The following is a 19,448-nucleotide window of genomic DNA, read 5'->3' as shown; positions in this document are numbered from 1 at the left end:
GTGCATGGTGGCTAAGGGAGCAGCGAGAGCAGCCGAGTCCCAGTGGGTCCGGGAAGTCTTTCTATCCAAAGCGCTCTCTGAACATCTCTTTTACTTCTTTTACCTCTGTTAGTAGAGTTTTCCTATAACTTAGATTTAAAATATCAGATTGGGGTTACTTTAAAACAGGCTGTAAGAATGCTGATTGATACAAATTAAGTTTTAAAACTAGATAAAATGAAGTAGCATAAGCTTCAGGAAATGTTCCCATGGGGGGGATCAAATATCTAAACATAATGTTAAGAGTTTAAGCATAAAAAGTCTTATACAACATGCAAAATCTTCATAGATATAGATATATTAGAGGTCTTCATTTCACCATGGGAAATCTTGCTCTCATTAAAAACACCTTTTCTCCCTTATCTCCTAGAAATCATCTCTTGAGAGGACAGAATTATAGAAATGGTGGGTTTTATTTTTTACTCTGGTATTATAGATGGGAAAACTGGGACTCAGAGAGATTAAGTAACTTGCCTAAGGTAACAGAAGCGCACAACTTTGATTTAACGGGGCAGGAATTCAAAAGGGAAGGTGTCAAAAGAAGTAAACTAGACCAAGAAGTTTTATTTCAAATGGAAGCTGACATCTATCTCTTCTAGTTACCCTGAGTTCCATACTTTTCCTTAAAATTTAAACATCCCAGAAGCATTTTGAATAAAGTAATAATTACCCCAAATTTCTTTCAGAGAAAGTTTCCCATGGTTGACTTCATTTTTAGGTACCAAATCCAAATCTGAAAACTTTTCACCCTCAACTTGAAAATTGGCATACAGAGTTCTGACATCGTTTATTCAAAGTGAATATTCCTTAGTATGTCAAAGAAAGTCAAATCTCAAGTATTTTCTTTTGGAAAAGGTATCCAAAAATAGGAAAAGGTAGCCAAAAAAAGAACATGAATAGATACATTTTTCACTTAAAAATATTACACTTTCAAATTTGCTTTGCAATTTCCAGAAGAGACATAGTTAATATATTAAAATAAAACAAATTATAACCGAATTTTAATATAACTTTATCAGAAATGTAAACACAATGGTAAAGGCCAGTATTTAACAGATTTAAATTCTAGTGGACGGAATTAAGAATAGACACAAAGTCAAGGAATTAACTATGTCTAGACATCTCTCCTAGATTTCTATTTGTGGAACAGTATTTTTTTTCTCATCCTTTGAATTCCCAAGCTAGGAATTCAGAACCTGCTGTTGAAAGGATCATCATCCTTAATTCTCAATCCATTTATCAGGCTAAAATGCAAATGTAAGTAATGAATACATTTCAACAGCTCCAGAGCTCCAAAGAGCCTTCTCAGGGAACATGCTGAGCTAACTGGGGAAGGGTTAAGCCACCCCTATTTTTCAGATCTGAAAACAGTTGTTCTGATATGAGAAGAATCATTACAGTGGTGCCAGCCCCCTTCTATAAAAGCTATACACATTTTTTGCACAACTGTATGATTGTTATGGCAACCATAAAAATGGAACTATCATTCTTCAAATTACACACTACCCACACTGGATTACCTACATATGTTTGTTCTTCCATATTACCCAGAATTTCTTTTCAGCAAGCGCTATGTCTGTCCTATAGATGTTTAGGAGCAAGATAAAAGTGGTCTCTTTCAAAAGGAGAGTCCACAACAATGAATCTTTCAAAGGCCTAGTTCTTCAAGGATTCTAGGGTTTCCCTGTCAAGCCTTTTAGTCCTATGGTCACTGGGAGGCCTCAAAATATTCCCCTGGGAGGCAGAGGAACTGCCTGGAAAATGTATTTTCCAAATGATTGGGGTTTTTTTGTTGAGAATGATTAAAGCACCATGAATGAGCCTTAATAGACATTGCACAATTCTGTAAAGTACTGAGAACATTTACTAGAGTCTCAGCTTACTGAGGTGAGAGACTTGTTTAAGAAATATATACAAGCATTTTAATTAAATTTACTGCTGAAAATAATAACATAAATATATCAAACAAACATGTCAAAATTAACTTTAGCTATACTTCAGGATGATCAGGGACTGATTCTCTTATTACTTTGGCTAATATGAGTAGAACTTTTAACAGGAAAGAGTGTGAATTTTTTCTTCTCATTATTGGGGAAAGCAAAGTCTAGTTTTATGTACCTTTTAAATATTAACTTTGGGCCACAATTCTGTTTCATTATTCACAGAGGTGATTCTATAGTTTAAAAAAAAAGAAAGAAAGAAAGCAGCCTGGCAATGACTTCCTGGCTGATTTTAATATTAAACACTTAGGTTTTAGACAAAAACATGTTCATAATTACTGTTTGCTTCAGAGAGTTTCCAAATAAGGCACTGAATTCATCTAGTTTTCCTTTCTCAAAAACACAAAAACACCCGAAAGTCTCCATATGAGGTAGGCAGGGCAAGTCAAGCTCTAACAGCAGCACCCCTAGTTACAGTAAGCTCTCCCTCGGCCACAGGATAGAGTGAAACACACAGTGCTGCTTCTCCAGTCCCACTCCATCTTCAAGAGGGGAGGAGCCCCCAAGTGACCCCAGATGACCCCCTGCACCTCACCTCTTTCTGCACTTTCAGAGTTCAAGTCACCCAGCATACTCCTTCTATCTCAGCCCAATACCCATGATCCAGTCTTTATCAAACCTTGGATCGGCCCTGAATTCCTAATCCTACCCTCGTTTCCTGCTGAAGCAGCTCTCCTCAGCTGGACTCCAGTCTCCCTTCTCTCCTGCCTTTCAGATCCTTAAGCATTTGACTGCCAGGATAAAGTTCCTAAAACACAGCATCAGATTATGTTCCTTTCTCAAAAGCCCTCACTGGCTTCCAACTATCTTGACATTACAGTCCTCAGCCTGGCATTCAATATCCTCCATGATCTGGCTTCGAACTACTTTTCCATCCCTACTTAAGATGACTTACCTTCATTAACATGGGACCTTAGTAAGCCAGTTCTACTAAATATCTTGAATTAAAGATTTGTATAGATTCATCATCTCTTCTTCTAGACTTTATTCTCTTTGGCAGAAAGGACTGTTTCTTTCAATTACATATTTTTCAATTCCAACAATACCAATTTCAGAGTCTTGCAAATAGTAGAGATAGTAAATATTTACTGAATTGAATATTTAATTGGACTCCTTCAGCTCTAACCACTGAAAAAAAGGCTGCAGCTGTGGCAGAGCTAATATCCCTTTACCAGAAGTACCATCATACCTGTGAGATAGAATCCACTTTAGGTGATACCTTGGGACCTCTAGCTATGGCCTGGGAAAACAGTCCTAAAGAATTTTCTAGGTTTAGAACCAAAGTCTTTTGGATTATAAATATACTGATAGGCAAGAGTAGATAAAAAAGGGGCCAAAGAAGCAGGTAATGGGGAACAGAATTTGCCTTAACTATCTTTTGGGTTAGGCAATGGGCCTTAATGGTCACCAGAAAGAAAGAAGGGTTGATATTTTATCAAGCATAGTGTATGAGAGACCTGCGCTAAGCATTATACACATTATTATATTTAATCCTTGCCATAACCTCATGAAAAATATAATAACTGTACATTCCTTTTAACTTGTAAAGAAAGAAAGGCTCAGAGAATTTAAGTAATTTGCCCAAGAATACATACCTAGTAAGCGATGATTCAAGCCAAACTTGTCTCTTAAAACTACGTTCTAGTATTTTACCCTTGTGGTATCAGGGTCATTTAAAAATTTCAAACTCCTGGGGTAGAGAAATAATCAGTGACATAAAGGTGCATAAAAGTAGAAGGGAACAGAGGTCTGGTAGACTGTTATCTGTCCTGACATTCCCTGAGCGTTTGTAACCCGAAGCAGGACAAACTGATTCTCAACCTAGAATTTGGAATTAGGACAGAGAAAGGGAGAGGGAGAGAAGGAGGAAGGCAAGTGAGGAGGGGAGAGGGAGAGAGACATCAGGCTCCCTCTGGGTGACTGTGGTAGTTCCTAGGTGGCAGCCATCCCATCGAGGAGGATGAGGAAGCAAACGAGGCCAGTATGAGTGAGGGCAAGAAGGAAACAGATGTGTGGAGAGCAGGAGCAGCAGAGACGGAGTGAAGTCTTTCTGGGTTTCCTGCTTCTTCAGCCCCTGGTTCCCTGCCCTTGGATTCTGGGAGTCACCACAGGATCCTTAAAACAAATTCCCCTTTCTGCTTAAGTGAGCTCCAGTGGTTTCTGTTATTTGGGACCAAAAAAGTCTTAATTAATGCAACAGCTGTGGAAAGTTTCCTAGAATGGCTAACTTGTCATGGCTTTCTCTAATGCTCTCTCGTTAACAAGCCACAACAGGATGTTACAGTCAAGGCTTCCACGCTGCCCACTCCAGGGGGTACCAGGCATTGGGAAGCAGAGGGAGGGCATGGCAGAGTATCATATCAAGTTTCCATTTCAAAAACAAACCAATTTTTAAAAAGAACTGCTTTTGTAATTCAAATTACACAAAGTACAATGCTACAACACTTTTTGGCCAGTAGGGATTTGAAGAAGGCTCCTAACTTCCTTCTCAATGTCTCAATGGGGGGGGGGGGGGGAGCATGCAGTATTTTTGATTGATTTCTGTTTTTGATTGATTTTTAAAATGTTTACCAAGAGTGTGGGTTTAAGGTGGAGACACATGGAGATGGTGGGTAAGAGTTTCCTAGACTGCAGACCTGAAGTCAAGTCCCAGCTCGGCCCCAGTTAGCCATGTGATCTTGGGCAAGTGACTCTACATTCATCTGTAAAACAGGGATGATTATTTCAGAGGGTTGTGTTAATGATTCAATAAGGTGATACATGAGTATAAAATAATTAAACATATAAAAAGGCGTAAAAGAAGCATCTAATAAATTACATGTTTTGGTATATGTATATTTGCCACATTAACAACAAAGCTAAATGAAAATTTCAAATTTTCACGTGTTAATTTTCTTTAACCTGGATATTTTGGGCTGAACATTAATGGAGATGATCTATTACCAGGGAACTGAGCTTTCTCTCAGTGTTTCCTCTGGTGTATATCAAGCCCCGAGGCACAGAAGACAGGAAAAGGACACTCAGTGAGTGCCTACTACATGCCCAGCACTGTCTCATAATCAACAGACAGCCCAGATTATGCTAGTGATTTAATATTTTTAAAGTAACTCTATTTCAAAAAGAACCGATTAAATACAGCTATAGAAAAGGATAATTGAACACACATTTAAAGTATTATTATGCTTGTGGGAACACTCCTATCCTAGGAATTCTAATTACATCTGTAAGACCACAAGAGAACTGTTTAAACAATCACAATTTGAAACTCTTGATTCTCCCGCATACAAACTTTGGTATAATTCCACTAAGTCACCTCTCAGGCGAAAAGATTATAGAGCAACTTTATATTTGCACACTGTGTATAAATATATGTATCAAAATCAACTTTTTTCACACTCATTAACAGGACTTCCATGCACATCAGTGTGTTCCTCTGAAAGCTACAAAGGGACTCCGTACAGTTATTCATATAATGCCACAACTGCTCAAAAAGGTTTTGGAATTCTTTAAGAACTACTTTCTAAGCCAATTCATGAGCTTCACAAGAAAATCAGTTTTACTGCTTTATAATTATACTTTATTTTTTTTTTTTTGAAGTTGTATTATCCAGCCTGATCACCCACCTGATTTACCACTCTTGGCTCTAAATTGACTTGGCTGTTTCCAAAACTCAAATTCACTCTCAAAGATGAAGATTTGCCATTGTTGAAAATGTGCCTTAGGCTCTGAAGGCAATTTCCAAAGAGAAGTCCAAAAATGTGTATGGCTTCTTACCCGCTGCCTGCCAGCAAGCTCAAATCCTCCTCATTCTCAAAAACATCTTCAGGACCCTGCTTCTGTCAAGCACCCTCTCACTGCCTGGGACACAGCAAAGCTCCTTGAAAGGGATGTTTATACTGAGCATCCCCCTTTTATTTTTCACCTCCCTCCCACTCCTCAACTGACTACAATCTGCTCTGGCTCCCAGAGCCACTGAAACAACTCATGAAATAGTCAAAAGACAAAGAAAATGACTTGGGCTAAATGCAGTGACTTCTGCTGGAGTTTTATCCTGGCTAACCTCCCTGCAGCAGAGCACAGGGCAGCCTACCCTTGCTTGGAACTTGTTACCAATTGTGCCTTTTCCTTTTCTTTAACTCTTCTAATATCCTCCTTTCTGCACCTCCACCCCACCTTTTCCTAAAAAGCTTCCACCCTTTAAACACTGGAGCTTTGCAGAGTCCATCACTGGTCCTCTTTCCTTTTCAGACTGTGGGTTTACTTGGTATATTCCTTCAGTTTGAGGCTTTGATTACTACTTCTTGCCCCTAAATAGGTAACTGCAGGCCTATTTTCCTCTCTGCCTCTGAGACATATCTTTTTGGCATTCTAGGCACTCAATATCCAAATTTTACTCATCTTTCCCCATTCAAACATTTTGTTCTAGCCCTTTAACTCACAATCTCAGATATTCCTGAATTTCACCTCAGGCCTAAGGTTATTGACACAAGTTTAAGCGCCACACAGACATATCCGCCTACTGAGAGGATTTCTCAGAGGATGTAACAGTGTTAGTTGCTTTTTCTTTTTAAAATACTAGTAAGACAAAAGCCTTTGAAAGTCCTATTAATTCCTCATGACCAAGTTCAAAGATTACTTGGCTTTAAAGCTTCCTCATGCAAAATTAATTACTGTCTCATCTGTGTTCACCCAGTGCCTTTTTTAAAAAAAAAATTCTGAAACTTTTGAGATAACTGTCTATTAATATATGCAGTGGTAAGAAATAATAGAGATGCTATCTACCTTTTACCTAATTTCCAATGGCAAAATCCTATAAAATTATATATAGTATAGTAACAAAACCAGGATATTGACATTGATACAATGCACTGATCTTATTTAGATTTCCCATCCTTCCTTATTCACTAAGTTATATACAATTTTACCAGGTGTAGTAGGTTCACATAAGCACCATCTCAATCAAGATACGAACACTATCATCACCTCAAAGATCCTTCAAGTTGTCTTTTAATAATAATCATACCCAGCTCCCATCTGCCCTGGCTCCCCAAGTCCCTGACAACTACAAATCTATTTTCCATTTCCAAAAGGTATCTTTCCTAAAATGTCACATCAACAGAATCACATAGATGTAATCTTTCCAATTGGCTTTTTTCACTCAGAATATTTCCTGAAGATTCGTGCAATTGTTGTGTGTATCAACAGTTCATTCTTTTTTGTTGCTGAATATCATTCCATAATGTGGATGTACCACAGCTTGTTTAACCATTCACCCATAATAGGAAATCTAGGTTGTTTCCAGTTTGGGGCTATTATGAATAAAGCTTCTATGAAAATTTGTGTACAAATTTCTGTGTGAACCATAAGTTTTCATTTTTCTGGGACAAATGCCCAGGAATACAATTACCAGGCTAGATGGTGGTTGTGCTTAGTGTTTTAAGAAACTGCCAAAGTGTTTCCAGACTGGCTGTGCAATTTCACATTTCCACTAGCAGTGTGTGGATGATCTGCTTTCTCCATATCCTCACCAGCACTTGGTATTGTTTGGAACTTCTCACCAACTTTGGTTTTTCCTTTTATTTTAACCATTCTGATAGGTATGTAAGGTTATTTTTTATTGTGGACTTAATTAGCATTTTCTAGTAACTAATGATATTAAACATCTTTTTGTTTGCATATTTGCCATCTGTATATTCTCTGAGCACATGTTTTTTGTCCATTTTCTAATTGGACTGCTTTTATACTGTTGAGTTTTAAGAGTTCTTTACATACTGTAGATACCAGACTTTTGTGGATATGTGGTTGCAAATATTTTTTTCTAGTCTAGTTTGTCTTTTCATCCTCTTAACAGAGTCTTCCCCAGACAAGAAGTTTTTAATTTTAATGAGAACCAATTTATCAGTCTTATATGGACTGTGCTCTCTGTGCCAAGTCTAAGAATTGTTTGCTAGCCTTATATCATGCAAGTATCGTATGCTCTTAACATAAGTTAAGTTTTATAGTTTTCCATCGTATATTTAAGCCCATGAACCATTTTGAGTTAATTTTTGCATAAAGCATGAGGTTTAGGTCAAGGTTCATTTATTTCCTATGCATGCCCAATTCCTCCAACACCATGTTGAAAAGCTATCCTTCTTCCATTGAATTGCTTTTGCTCCTTTGTCAAAAATTAATTAGGCATATTTGTGTGGAATTAATTCTGGCCTTTCTATTCTGTTTCATTAATTTAGTGTCTATCCCTTGTAAGTTTTTTGTAGATGCTCTTTATCAAGCAGAGGACGTTCTTCTATTTTCCTAGTTTGCTGAGAGTTTTTAGTATGAATGTGCATTGGACTTTATCCAAATGTCTCTTCTGTAATAACTGAGAATCATACAATTTATTTTGTTGATATGATAGATTACATGTATTGATTTTTATAAGTTTTATTTATTTATAACTCACAAACCACAAAATTCACCCTTTTAAAATGTACAGTTCAAGCTTTGTGCAGTTACAGTATCATAGCCAATGAGGTTTATCCAAGGCATGATTATTATTAATTGAAAATAAGTAAAATGGACAATATAGAGATTTTTAGCATATGCAAAAAATTGGGTAACCATTTTCATTGCCTAATTTATAATATTTTCATTGCCCAAAACAGAAACTTCATACCCATTAGCAGTCACTCTGTTTCCCCTTCCCTGTAGCACCTAGCAACCACTGACTGACTTTCCTATCTGTCATACACCATGTGGCCTTTTGTGCGTGGCTTCTTTCATTTGGTATCATGTTTTCAAGGTTCATTCATGTTGTAGCATGTATCAGTATTTCATTCCTTTGTATGGCCGAAGAATATTCCAGTGAATGAATACACCAAATACTGTTTATATATTCACATTTGATGGACATTTAGGTTGTTTCCTTTTTTTTTTTTTTTTGGCTATTGAGGACAACGCTATGAACATTCATGTTCAAGTTTCTGTGTGGACATGTTTTCAGTTCTCTAGGAGTCAAACTGCTGGGTCACAAACTCTATGTTTAACCTTCTGAGGGACTGCCAAACTGTTTTACAAAGTGGCTGTACCATTTCATATTCACACTAGCAGTATATGAGGATTTCAATTTCTCTGCATCCTCATTAACATTTGTATTTTTAATTACAACTATCCTAGTGGGTATACAGTGTTATCTCATTATGGTTTGAATTTTCATAAGGACCTATGATATTGAGCATTTTTTTCATGTGCTTATTGGCTATCTGTATATCTTCAAATTCTCTGCTCATTTAAAATTCTGTTGTCTTCTATTATTAAATTGTAAAGTTCTTTATATATTTGGGATACAAGTCTCTTATTAAATACATAATTTGCAAATATTTTTCCCATTCTGTGGATTGTTTTTGCACTTTTTTGATGGTGTTCTTTGAAACACAAGTTTTAAATTTCGATGAAGCCCAATTTATCTATTTTTTTTTCTGTTGTCACTTGTCCTTTGCCTAATCCAAGGTCATGCAGATTTACTCTTACATCTTTCCCTTGAAGAATTTTGTTTTAGCTCTTACATTTAGGTGTGTGATTCACTTAAAATTAATTTTTGTATATGGTACTTTGCTTTCTGAATGTTGAACCAGTCTTGCATACCTGGAATAAATAATACTAGGTTGTGGATTACAATTCTTTTTATAGACTGCTGGATTTGACTTGCTAATATTTTGTTGAGGATATTTGCATCTGAGTTCATGAGGAATATTGGTCTATAGTTTGTTTTTTTTTAAAAATACTCTTTGCCTGATTTTAGTATCAGGGTAATACTGGCTTCATAAAATAACCTGGGAAGCGTTCTATTTTCTGGAAAAGATTGGGTAAAATTGGTATTAATTCTTCTGTAAATGTTTTCTAGAATTCTGCAGTGAAACCACCTGGGCCTAGAGATTCCCTTTTAGGGAACTTTAATGTTACAAATTCAATATTTTTAATGGTTATAGTACTAGTCAGATGGTTTATTTCAACTTAGTTGAATTCTGACAGTTTGTAGTCTTTGATGAACTGGTGCCTTCTATGTTGCTGAATTTATGAACATCTTGATAAGCTGTTTGTAGTATTCCCTTATAATCCTTTTAAGCTGCAGTATCTGTAGTGATGTCCCCTGTTTCATTCCTAATGTGATTTGTATCTTTTCTGTTTATCAGTCTTGCTAAAGGTTTATCAATTTAATTGACTTATTTCAAATAACAAGTTTTTTGTCTGATTTTTCCTTGTTTTCCTATTTTTAATTTTACTGATTTCTGCTCTTTTTAATTTCCTTCCTTCTGCTTACTTTGGATTTATTTTTCTATTTATAGGTTTTTGAGGTAAGAATTTAGATAACTGATTTGAGACCTTTCCTCTTTTTAATGTAAGCATTTATAGCTATAAATTTCCCTCTCAACACTGCTGTAGCACATCTCACATATTTTGATGTTTTCATTTTCATTCAGTTCTGAGTAATTTTTAAAAATTTCCTTTGAGACTTCCTCTTTGACCAATAGACTATTTAGAAATGTGTTGTTTATTTTCTAAGGATCTAGAGATTTTCCTGTTGCCTTTCCATTGTGAATTTCTAGTTTATTTCCATGTGCTTAAGAACATACTCTGCGTGATTTCATTTCTCTTATACTTGTTGAAGTTTTGTCTTGTTTTGTTTTGTTTAGTGTCTCAAGATATGGTCCACACTGATGAATATTCCATCATGGATAAAAAAATGTATTCTGCTATTGTTGAATGGAATGTTCTATATGTAATCTCAACTACAGTCTACTGGTTGGTTGTGTTGTTCAGATCTTCTGTATCAATGCTGATTTTTTGAGAAAGGTGTTTAATAGTCAAATCTAATTGTGCATCTGTTACTCCTTTTAGCTCCATCAGCTTTTGCTTCTTGTAATTTGAGACTCTGTTGTTCAGTGCATATACATTTAAGATCATTATGTCTTCTTGATGGAAGCTTTTTAAAATTAATTATTTCCATTGGGTATCTTTTATTCATCCTTTTGTTTTAAACCTACCTATGTTACAGTATTTGAAATGAGTTTACTGTAAACATCTAACTGTTATATCATGGGTTTTTTTTTTAATCCATCCCATCAATCTCTGACTTTTAATTGGAGTATTTAGGACACTTACCTTAAGGGCAAATTATTAATATTTTAGGGGTTAAGTTGCTATTTCATATTTCGGTTTTTGTTTCCTCCCTCCCTTTCTCATTATTATTCTTCTTTTTCCTATAAGTTACACACACATTTATTTTTTTGGATTCCACCTTGATTTATTTATGTTTTTTAAATGTAACACTTTGTATAGTTTTCTTAGAGGTTGCTCTGGGTACTACAATATACCGAGTTATACAGCCTATCAGTATCAACATTTTACTACAATTGAGGTGTAGGAATCTTAATTCTACTTAGATTCTTTTACCCTCTCCAAATTCTAAGTATAATTATCTTACATATTTTTTTCCACGTAACACTGATCACTACATTAGTTGGTGTTACAATTTATGATTTAAGAAACTCATGAGAGGGATAGTTTATATTTGCTCCTATTTTTACCCATTCTGATATTCTTTCCATTCTGAAATTCCAAACCTTCTGCTAACATTTCCTTTTTATTTAGAGAGCTTTCTTTAGCTATCCTTTCAGGATATGTTGGGTAGCAACAAATCCTCTTAGTTTTCCTTTCTCTGAGAATTTTTTATTTCCTCTTCATTTCTGAAGGATATTTTTGCTGGAAATAGAATTCATGGTTGACAGTTGTTTTCTTTCAGTACTTGAAAAATGTTGCGCCACTTTATTCTGGCCTCCGTGGTTTCAAATGAGAAACTACTCATTTGAACTGGTGTTCCCCTAAAAGTAATGCTTCATTTCTCTCTGCTTCAAGTTTTTTTCTTTGTATTTAGTTTTCAGAAGTTTCAATGTGTGTTAGCATTGATTTCTTTGGGTTTTTGCTATTTGGGGTTATGATACTGCTATTTATAATAAGAAACATTTATTTGGTGTTCACCCTTGTTTCTGGCACAGAGCTCCTAAAACTCTTAGAATTTCCTAATTGATAAGAACAATAAAGATATCTTTCGATATTCATAATAAATCCTTTTCAACTACATGTGCGCTTATGTTGAGATGACTTTTAGAAACCATTTAAAGATGGGGGCTGGCTGTCAGAGGAACCAACCATACGATTAGAGGGCCAGAACTTTCAGCTCTACTCCCCAGCCTTAGAGGATGGATGAGAGTGGCTAAAGACTGAGGTCGTGCTCTACACTGGAATTTGACACAATACTGTAAAATGACTATAACTCAATAAAAAAATGTAAAGACTGAGGTCAATCATCACAAATGGCCAATGATTTAATTACTCATGCCTATGTAATGAAGCTTCCATAAAAACCCCAAAGGACAAGGTTCAGAGAGCTTCTGGGTTGGCGTACATGTGGAGGGTCTGGGAAGATGCCATGTCCAAAGAAGGCATGGAAGCCCTGCACTCCCTTCCCACATACCCTCCCTATACATCTTTTCCATTTAGATGTTCCTGAGTTACATTCTTTCATAATAAACCAGTAATCTAGTAAGTAAACTGTTTTCCTGAGTTCTGTGAGCCACACTAACAAGTTAATCAAATCTGAGGAGGGTGTCTGGGAACCTTCAATTTATAGCTGATTAGTCAGCAGCACCAGTAAGAATCTGGACTTATGACTGGCACCTGCAGTTGGTGGGGACTGGGGGTAGAGTGTCTTATGGGACTGAGCCCTTAACCTGTGGGACCTGATGCTATCTCTAGGTTGACAGTGTCATATTTGAGTTCACTGTGGGACACCTAGCTGATGTTGCAGAATTGCTTGATGTGTGGAAAACCCACCCATCTGGTGTCAGAGGTAAAGTGGCATTGTAGTCAAGTATTAAGAGTGGAGGACACACAGGAAGAGCATGTTTTTCTTTACAGGGGTGTGCTCAGCTTATTGAATCTGTAGGTTTGTCTTTGATCAAATTTGGGAAGTTATCAGCTATTATTTCTTTGAATACTTTTCCAGTCCCATTCACTCTCTCCTCTCTTTCTGGGACTCCAGCGATACAAATGTCAGCTCTTTTGTTATTATTCCATAAGATCTTGTTGCTTAGACTAGGTAATTCTGTTGATCTGTCTTCAAGTTCATTAATTCTATCCCACCATCTCTGATCTACCACTGAGCTTTGGATAGTTTTCCATTTTAATGATAGTATTTTTCACTTCGATGTTTTTCCATTTGGTTCTTTTAAAATTTTTCTATTCCTTGGCTGAGATTTTTTATTCTTCTTATGTTTTGAGAGAAGTCATAATTATTTGTTTCATAAAAATTGCTTTAAAATCCTCATCAGATAATTGCAACATTTGATTCATCTTGGTCTTGATATCAACTATCTTTTTCTCATTCAAACTGAGATTTTCCTGGTTCTTGGTATGATGAGTTATTTTCAATTATATCCAAAACATTTTGAATATTATTAGATTCTGGATCCCACTTAATCTTTATTAAGTAAGCAGCTCCCTCAGAGATGTGGCGCAAGGACCAAGTGTGCATGTTCAGCTTCCTGCTGGGTCCTGTTGCTACCGGCCCAGCAAAAGTGAAGCAGTGACTCAGAGTGCCTCACTGCAAATGGCTGGTAGAATTTCAGCTCTCCTTTCAGCCCTGCTGACATATTCCCAGTGACAGAGGGACCCCAGTTCACACTGTCTCACTGCCTCCAAGTATGGATATAAGCTTAGCTCTCCACTAAGCCCCACTGCCACAAGGAAGAGGGAAAGCTAAAGTCTGATATGTACTATTCTGTCATGCAGTTTGTGGGCAGAAGCTCAAATTCCTATTGACACTAGGAGAGGGAAGTAGGTGAGCGCCAGATATCCCTTTCCTATCACTTTGTTTATGCTGGTACAAGATAAGAGGCTCAGTTTGTACTGGGTTCCACTGACACCAGGGAGGTGTGCTGTGGTGATCAGCCCTGTCCCATCAAATCTCTTTGCTTCCAGACAGAGACAGAAGCTCATCTCACCACTGGAACTTGTTGGTACTACTCTCAAAGGACAACTGGAACACTGCCTACTTTTGCTGGATGGGGGACAGAAAATCAGCTTCACTCTCAGTTCTACCAATACTACCCACGCAGGGCAATCAGAATGCAATCTGCTTCCACTGGATAAGAAATAGTGTAAGCTCCCTCCTTGGCCCCATTGACACTACCCCAATAGGGAAATTGGAGCATGCCCGCTTCCACTGAGAAGGGGAAGGAGGAACAGTTTATTACTTAGTTCCACTGACACTCTTCTGACAAGGGAATTAGAGCACCACCAACTGCTTCTGCTGTGCAGGAGATGGAAGATTATTAGCTCCCTGCTCAGTTCTGCAGTCACCTCCCAAAGTAGGAATCAGAGTGTCACCTGCATGTGGCAGACAGAATGGATGATTAAGTCACTGCATGGCTCCACAGACATTACCAGGTGGGGGGAGCATTGCTGCTTGATTTCATGAGACAGGATTGGGGAGTGTAGAATATTAACATCTTGCTCAGCCCCACCATGGTGTGTGTGTGTGTGCGTGTGCGTGTCTTTTCCATTGGTGTTTGGCTGGAGTATGGTGAGTATTGCCAAAAAGGTTTTCTGTTGTTAGACAACCTTCTTCTCAGTTTTTGTGGCTAGAAGAGAAAGGTTTCTCCTGGAGATTTATTTTTCCTGTGCTTTTTGGCCTTTTCAGGTTGGCAACTTCTGCAGCACCCTACCTAGGATATGTGGAAGGCAATAAGGAAACCAGGGGATAACCAGAATGATGTTCCTCAAGTCCTGAGACCCCTAGGCAATCCATCTTCTTTTCCCCACCTTTGAGGATCTTCCTATGCTTGTTTGTTGTGTTATGTTCATGTTTTTAGCTATAAGAAGAAGGGGCCAGGAGGAATGGGTAGACCCCATCTTCATCAGAAACAGAAGTTCTGCCTCATTTTATTATAGTAATTTTAACATTTTATTCTTTAAGATGTTTTCCTACCTAATTTTCACACTAGACAGCAACCTCTTTGAAGGTGCTGAGCTGTGCTTTTTATCTATATTCTTTTTCCTAGGAGTATCAAAAAGAAATTGGAATGAATCCTACCACTTGCTTAAAAACACGTTATACTTAATAAATTAATACATATTCTGCAAATTCTAAATAAAACCTTTGTCTTTTTCTTTTTTCTCCCTCCTTTATCCTATACACATTTAATTACTTATATGATTTATTATATACCTAATACTGAGTTAACTTCTAGAAACAGAAGGGCAAGTGAGACCTAGTCCTTGTTCTTGAGGACTTTGCTATCAATCAAGAAGATGGGTCACATACAGGTAAGTTCAAATACAGTATGGCAAGTATCATAATACAGGTATGAACAAATGGTCAAGAGAAAGAGAAGTGAGGTAATTTTTCCAGAGTGAGTTGGCAAAAGCTTCACAGGAGTTAAAATGGGCCCTGAAAAATGGATGACATGCAGTACAAGCATGGGCAAGATACAGAACTATCACAGGGTAAAATGGTTTGGGGAAAGATGAAGGGTTAAATATAGAACAAGATATCGCACAGGAAGCTAAGGAATTTATTTACTTTCTTTTCTGTTATCAATAAAGTTGATAATTTCACTTGCATTGATATGAGTGTCAAGCTACCCAATATTCTTAATCTTAATGATCTGCCCATGGCTTTTATTTTCAATTTCTATCTTTCTTTCCCCTTTCTCTGTTATCTTCAGTGGGGGCTTATTTCTTTCCCAGAACTTTGTGCTGGAAGTTGTCCTCCTCTGGCTCCAATCCTGGCATTAAAAAGTGAAGAGACTTGAAAGTGACACCAGTGGCACTTGCGGATTACAGACTTTTGAAAAGCCACTACTCCATATAAGCATTAATAACACTGGCAAAATTGTTAAAAATCAACCTTTCCATAACTCTGGAAATTAACTAAAGGATTATAAAAATCTGATGTACGTTTACACAAGGAAACAGCTGAATCTCAATTAGAACAGTTAGCTTTATAAGGTTTTTACTTGCCTTATATCAGTGGCCCTCTCCTTAGGTCTACAGTAGCCTTGAAGACCAACAGCTTTCTAATTATGGTGAAAATCAGCAGCCTAGCAGCTACTGGAGCAGGCAGGACAAATTTAGAAGCTCACTGAAATCTGCATTCCCAAGTTACTATTATTATTGGAGCTGCCTGGCATTTCCCTGAAAATCCTCATTCACATTACTTTGACCTGACTCACACTTTGCTCTGGTGCAAAAAGCCTTATATCCCCAGAGCTCCAGGGTGCTTGTCAAAAGCAATCAGCAGCAATTATTTAACATCACAGATTTCTGAGGTGATGATAACAGCTGGGAAACAGGAAGCTAACCAAAAAGTTAAAACTTAAAGCTGGGGGATAAGATGTCCACAGAGGGCTTTGACATATTCCTGGGGATCAAGACAGCCACTCACATGCATAAATTGTGCACATGCCCAGGAGAGACTGGATAAGGCCTTAAGTTCTCACCACTGGCTGACCTAGAAGCTCAAAACAGGCAGGAAGTGAAGACTAAGGCAGAGTTGTAAAGTGCATGTCTGAGTATTGAAGGTATGCCCCAATACATGCACAGAGGTTCTCAACAAAGGTTGGGAGACTACTGGTTCCAAGCATTTAAGAAAATCTCTGTTCATTCATCAGCTGACCACTATGCTAGCAAAGCAGAAACTTTAGTGACTTCACACAACAAAGAATACAAACTCTATAGAATTAGTTCAGTGAAGTCACAAAGGGTTATTAAAAAAAAAAAAAAGGCACTGACAGCAACAAACCTTAGGGGCAGGGAGAGGTGATCTGATTTTCCGAGTTTCCACATTATATTACTTAAAATGCAATAGATATAGGTATGGCTTTATGATCTAGATATATCATACAAATGGGAATAAAAAGAGAGCTGGAGTAGCTAGACTAATAGCAAAATATATTTCAAGATAAAAATTGTTATTAGAGACAAAAAAGACACTTTATAATGATAACAGGGTCAATCCATCCAGAAGACCTAACAATTATAAACATATATGCACCTAACAACAAATATATGAAGTAAAAACTTGCTAAACTGAAGGGAGAAATAGACAATCAACCATAATAGTTGGAGACTTCCACACCCAAAATTCAATAATAGGGAAAACAATTATACAGAAGATCAACAAGAAAACAGAAGACTTGAACAATACTACCAATCAACTAAATTTTACGGGTAGCAATAGAACACCCCATCTAACAACAGCAGAGTGCATATTCTTTTCAAGTGTACATGGAACATTCTCCAGGCCATAAAAAAAGTTTCTACAAATTTCAAAAGGCTGAAATCACACAAAGTATATTCTTCAACCAAAATCAAATGAAATTCAAAATTAATAACAAAAATTTACTTGGGAAATTCATAAATATATGGAAATCAAACAACACATTCCTAAATGATCAAAGAAGAAATCACAAGGGAAATCAAAAAATATTTTGAGATGAATAAAGAAATCACAACCTACCAAAATGTACCAGATGCAACTAAAGCAGTGCTTAGAAGTAAATTTATACTTGTAAATAACTATACAAAAAGTAAAAAGATCTGAACTCAGTAACATAAACTTCCACTTTAAAAAACTAGCAAAAGAAGAGCAAACTAAAGCAAGTAAAGAAGGAAAGAAAAAAGACTGGAGCAGTAATAAATGAAACAGAGAATAGATAAATGAGAGAGAAAAATAAACCCAAAAGTTGGTTATGCAAAAAGATCAATGAAGTTGAAAAACCTTTAGTTAGGCTGACCAAGAAAAAAGAGAGAAAATTCAAATTACTAAACTCACAAAAGAAAGAGTATACATTACTACTAACCTTACTGAAATAAAAATAATTATAAGAGAATACTAAGAACAATTGAATGCCAACAAATTAGAGAACCAAGATTTAAAAATTTTTACAGGAAAATACAAACTACTGAGACTGATTTAAGAAGACATAGAAAAGTTCAATAGATCTATAACAAATAAAGGGACTGAATTAATATTTTTTTAAACTTTCCACAAAGAAAAGCAGAGAGCCAGATGGCTTCATTGGTAAATTCTACACAACATTTAAAGAAGAATTAACAACAGCTCCTCACAAACTCTTCTAAAATTCATTTTACGAGATCAGTATCATCCTCAAACAAAAACCAGACAAAGAATCAAAAGAAAACTACAGATCATGATCCTTTAGAAATACAGCTGCAAAAATCCTCAAGAAAACACTAGCAAGCCAAATCCAGCAACATAAAAAGGATCCCATATCATAATCAAAAATGTAAGTTTGGTTCAACACATAAAACTCAATCAATGGAATATATTAATAAAGGACAAAAATCACATAGACTCAGAAAACCACTTGACAAAATCTAAATGTATAAATAGAAAGCAGCATATCCACACAATGGAATACTATTCAGCCATAAAAAGGATTGAAGTACTTACTATACATACTACAGCATGAGTTAACCTTGAAAACATTATGCCAAGTAATAAAAGCCAGATACAAAAGGCCACCTATTATATGGATCCATTTATATGAAACGTCCAGAATAGGGAAACTCGTAGAGACAGAATGTAGATGGTTGTTGCTAGGAGCTAGGGCAGAAAGGGAACAGGAAATGACTGATAAGTATACGCATTCTTTCGGGGGTGATGAAAACGCTCTGGAGTTAGTGGTGATGGTTGCCTAATTTTGAAAATATAAAAGATATTGTTGAATTGTATACTTAAAAAGGTTCATTTTATAGTATTTGAATATCTCAATATAAAAAACAGTGAAGAGACTCTGTCACTCTGATATTCAACTATCCCTATACCCTACAAGCTTACTCATCCTAGGCCACCCACACAAAAAACTTTTTTCTTACAGTATAATTTCCAAACAGATTTTACATATTTAGAGCATATAGATACTAATCATCTTTCCTGTGCATTCATATTTCCACAATGCTATAAAATTATTTCTGAGTATAAATTCAAATATTGTCTTCACTGCCAATAGGCATTTTCCCACCAGTTCAGATAAAATCTACTGGTCTTTGACTGTCTTCTCTAAGATTCAGTGCTATTTATCAATATGAATTTTATGTTGACAAGCTACTCAAGTACTTAGTTAAGAATATCCACTTGTGGATCTACTTTAGGACCAGTCAATCTTTGTTATTATCTATCAGTTTCCTGTGTTGTCATAAACAGTGAATTGGGATTTATATGAAGGGAATAATATTGTCAGTAGTTTCAAATGGCAATGACAGCTTCCCCCATTTAATGCAGAACAATTTAATCCTGCTTTCCACCAGGCAAGGAAAGGGGTTCCCTTGACAACAGAAGAGCTG

The 19,448-nt window shown here is 36.5% G+C and overlaps 1 protein-coding gene and 1 pseudogene across 7 annotated transcripts in view; one reads left to right on the top strand and one right to left on the bottom strand.

Annotated features, from left to right (window-relative positions):
* The window catches only part of DIS3L2 (DIS3 like 3'-5' exoribonuclease 2), a 321,790-nt gene that overhangs the window by 140,850 nt on the left and 161,492 nt on the right, over positions 1–19,448 (bottom strand). The window lies entirely within an intron of this gene.
* LOC135321241 (U4 spliceosomal RNA) lies at positions 8,519–8,597 on the top strand (annotated as a pseudogene).

The sequence above is a fragment of the Camelus dromedarius genome, chromosome 4 (assembly GCF_036321535.1).
Source record: "Camelus dromedarius isolate mCamDro1 chromosome 4, mCamDro1.pat, whole genome shotgun sequence".
Classification (NCBI taxonomy): Eukaryota; Metazoa; Chordata; class Mammalia; order Artiodactyla; family Camelidae; genus Camelus; species Camelus dromedarius.
The sequence above is the reverse complement of the archived record's forward strand: the minus strand, read 5'-3'. Positions and strand labels throughout refer to the sequence as shown.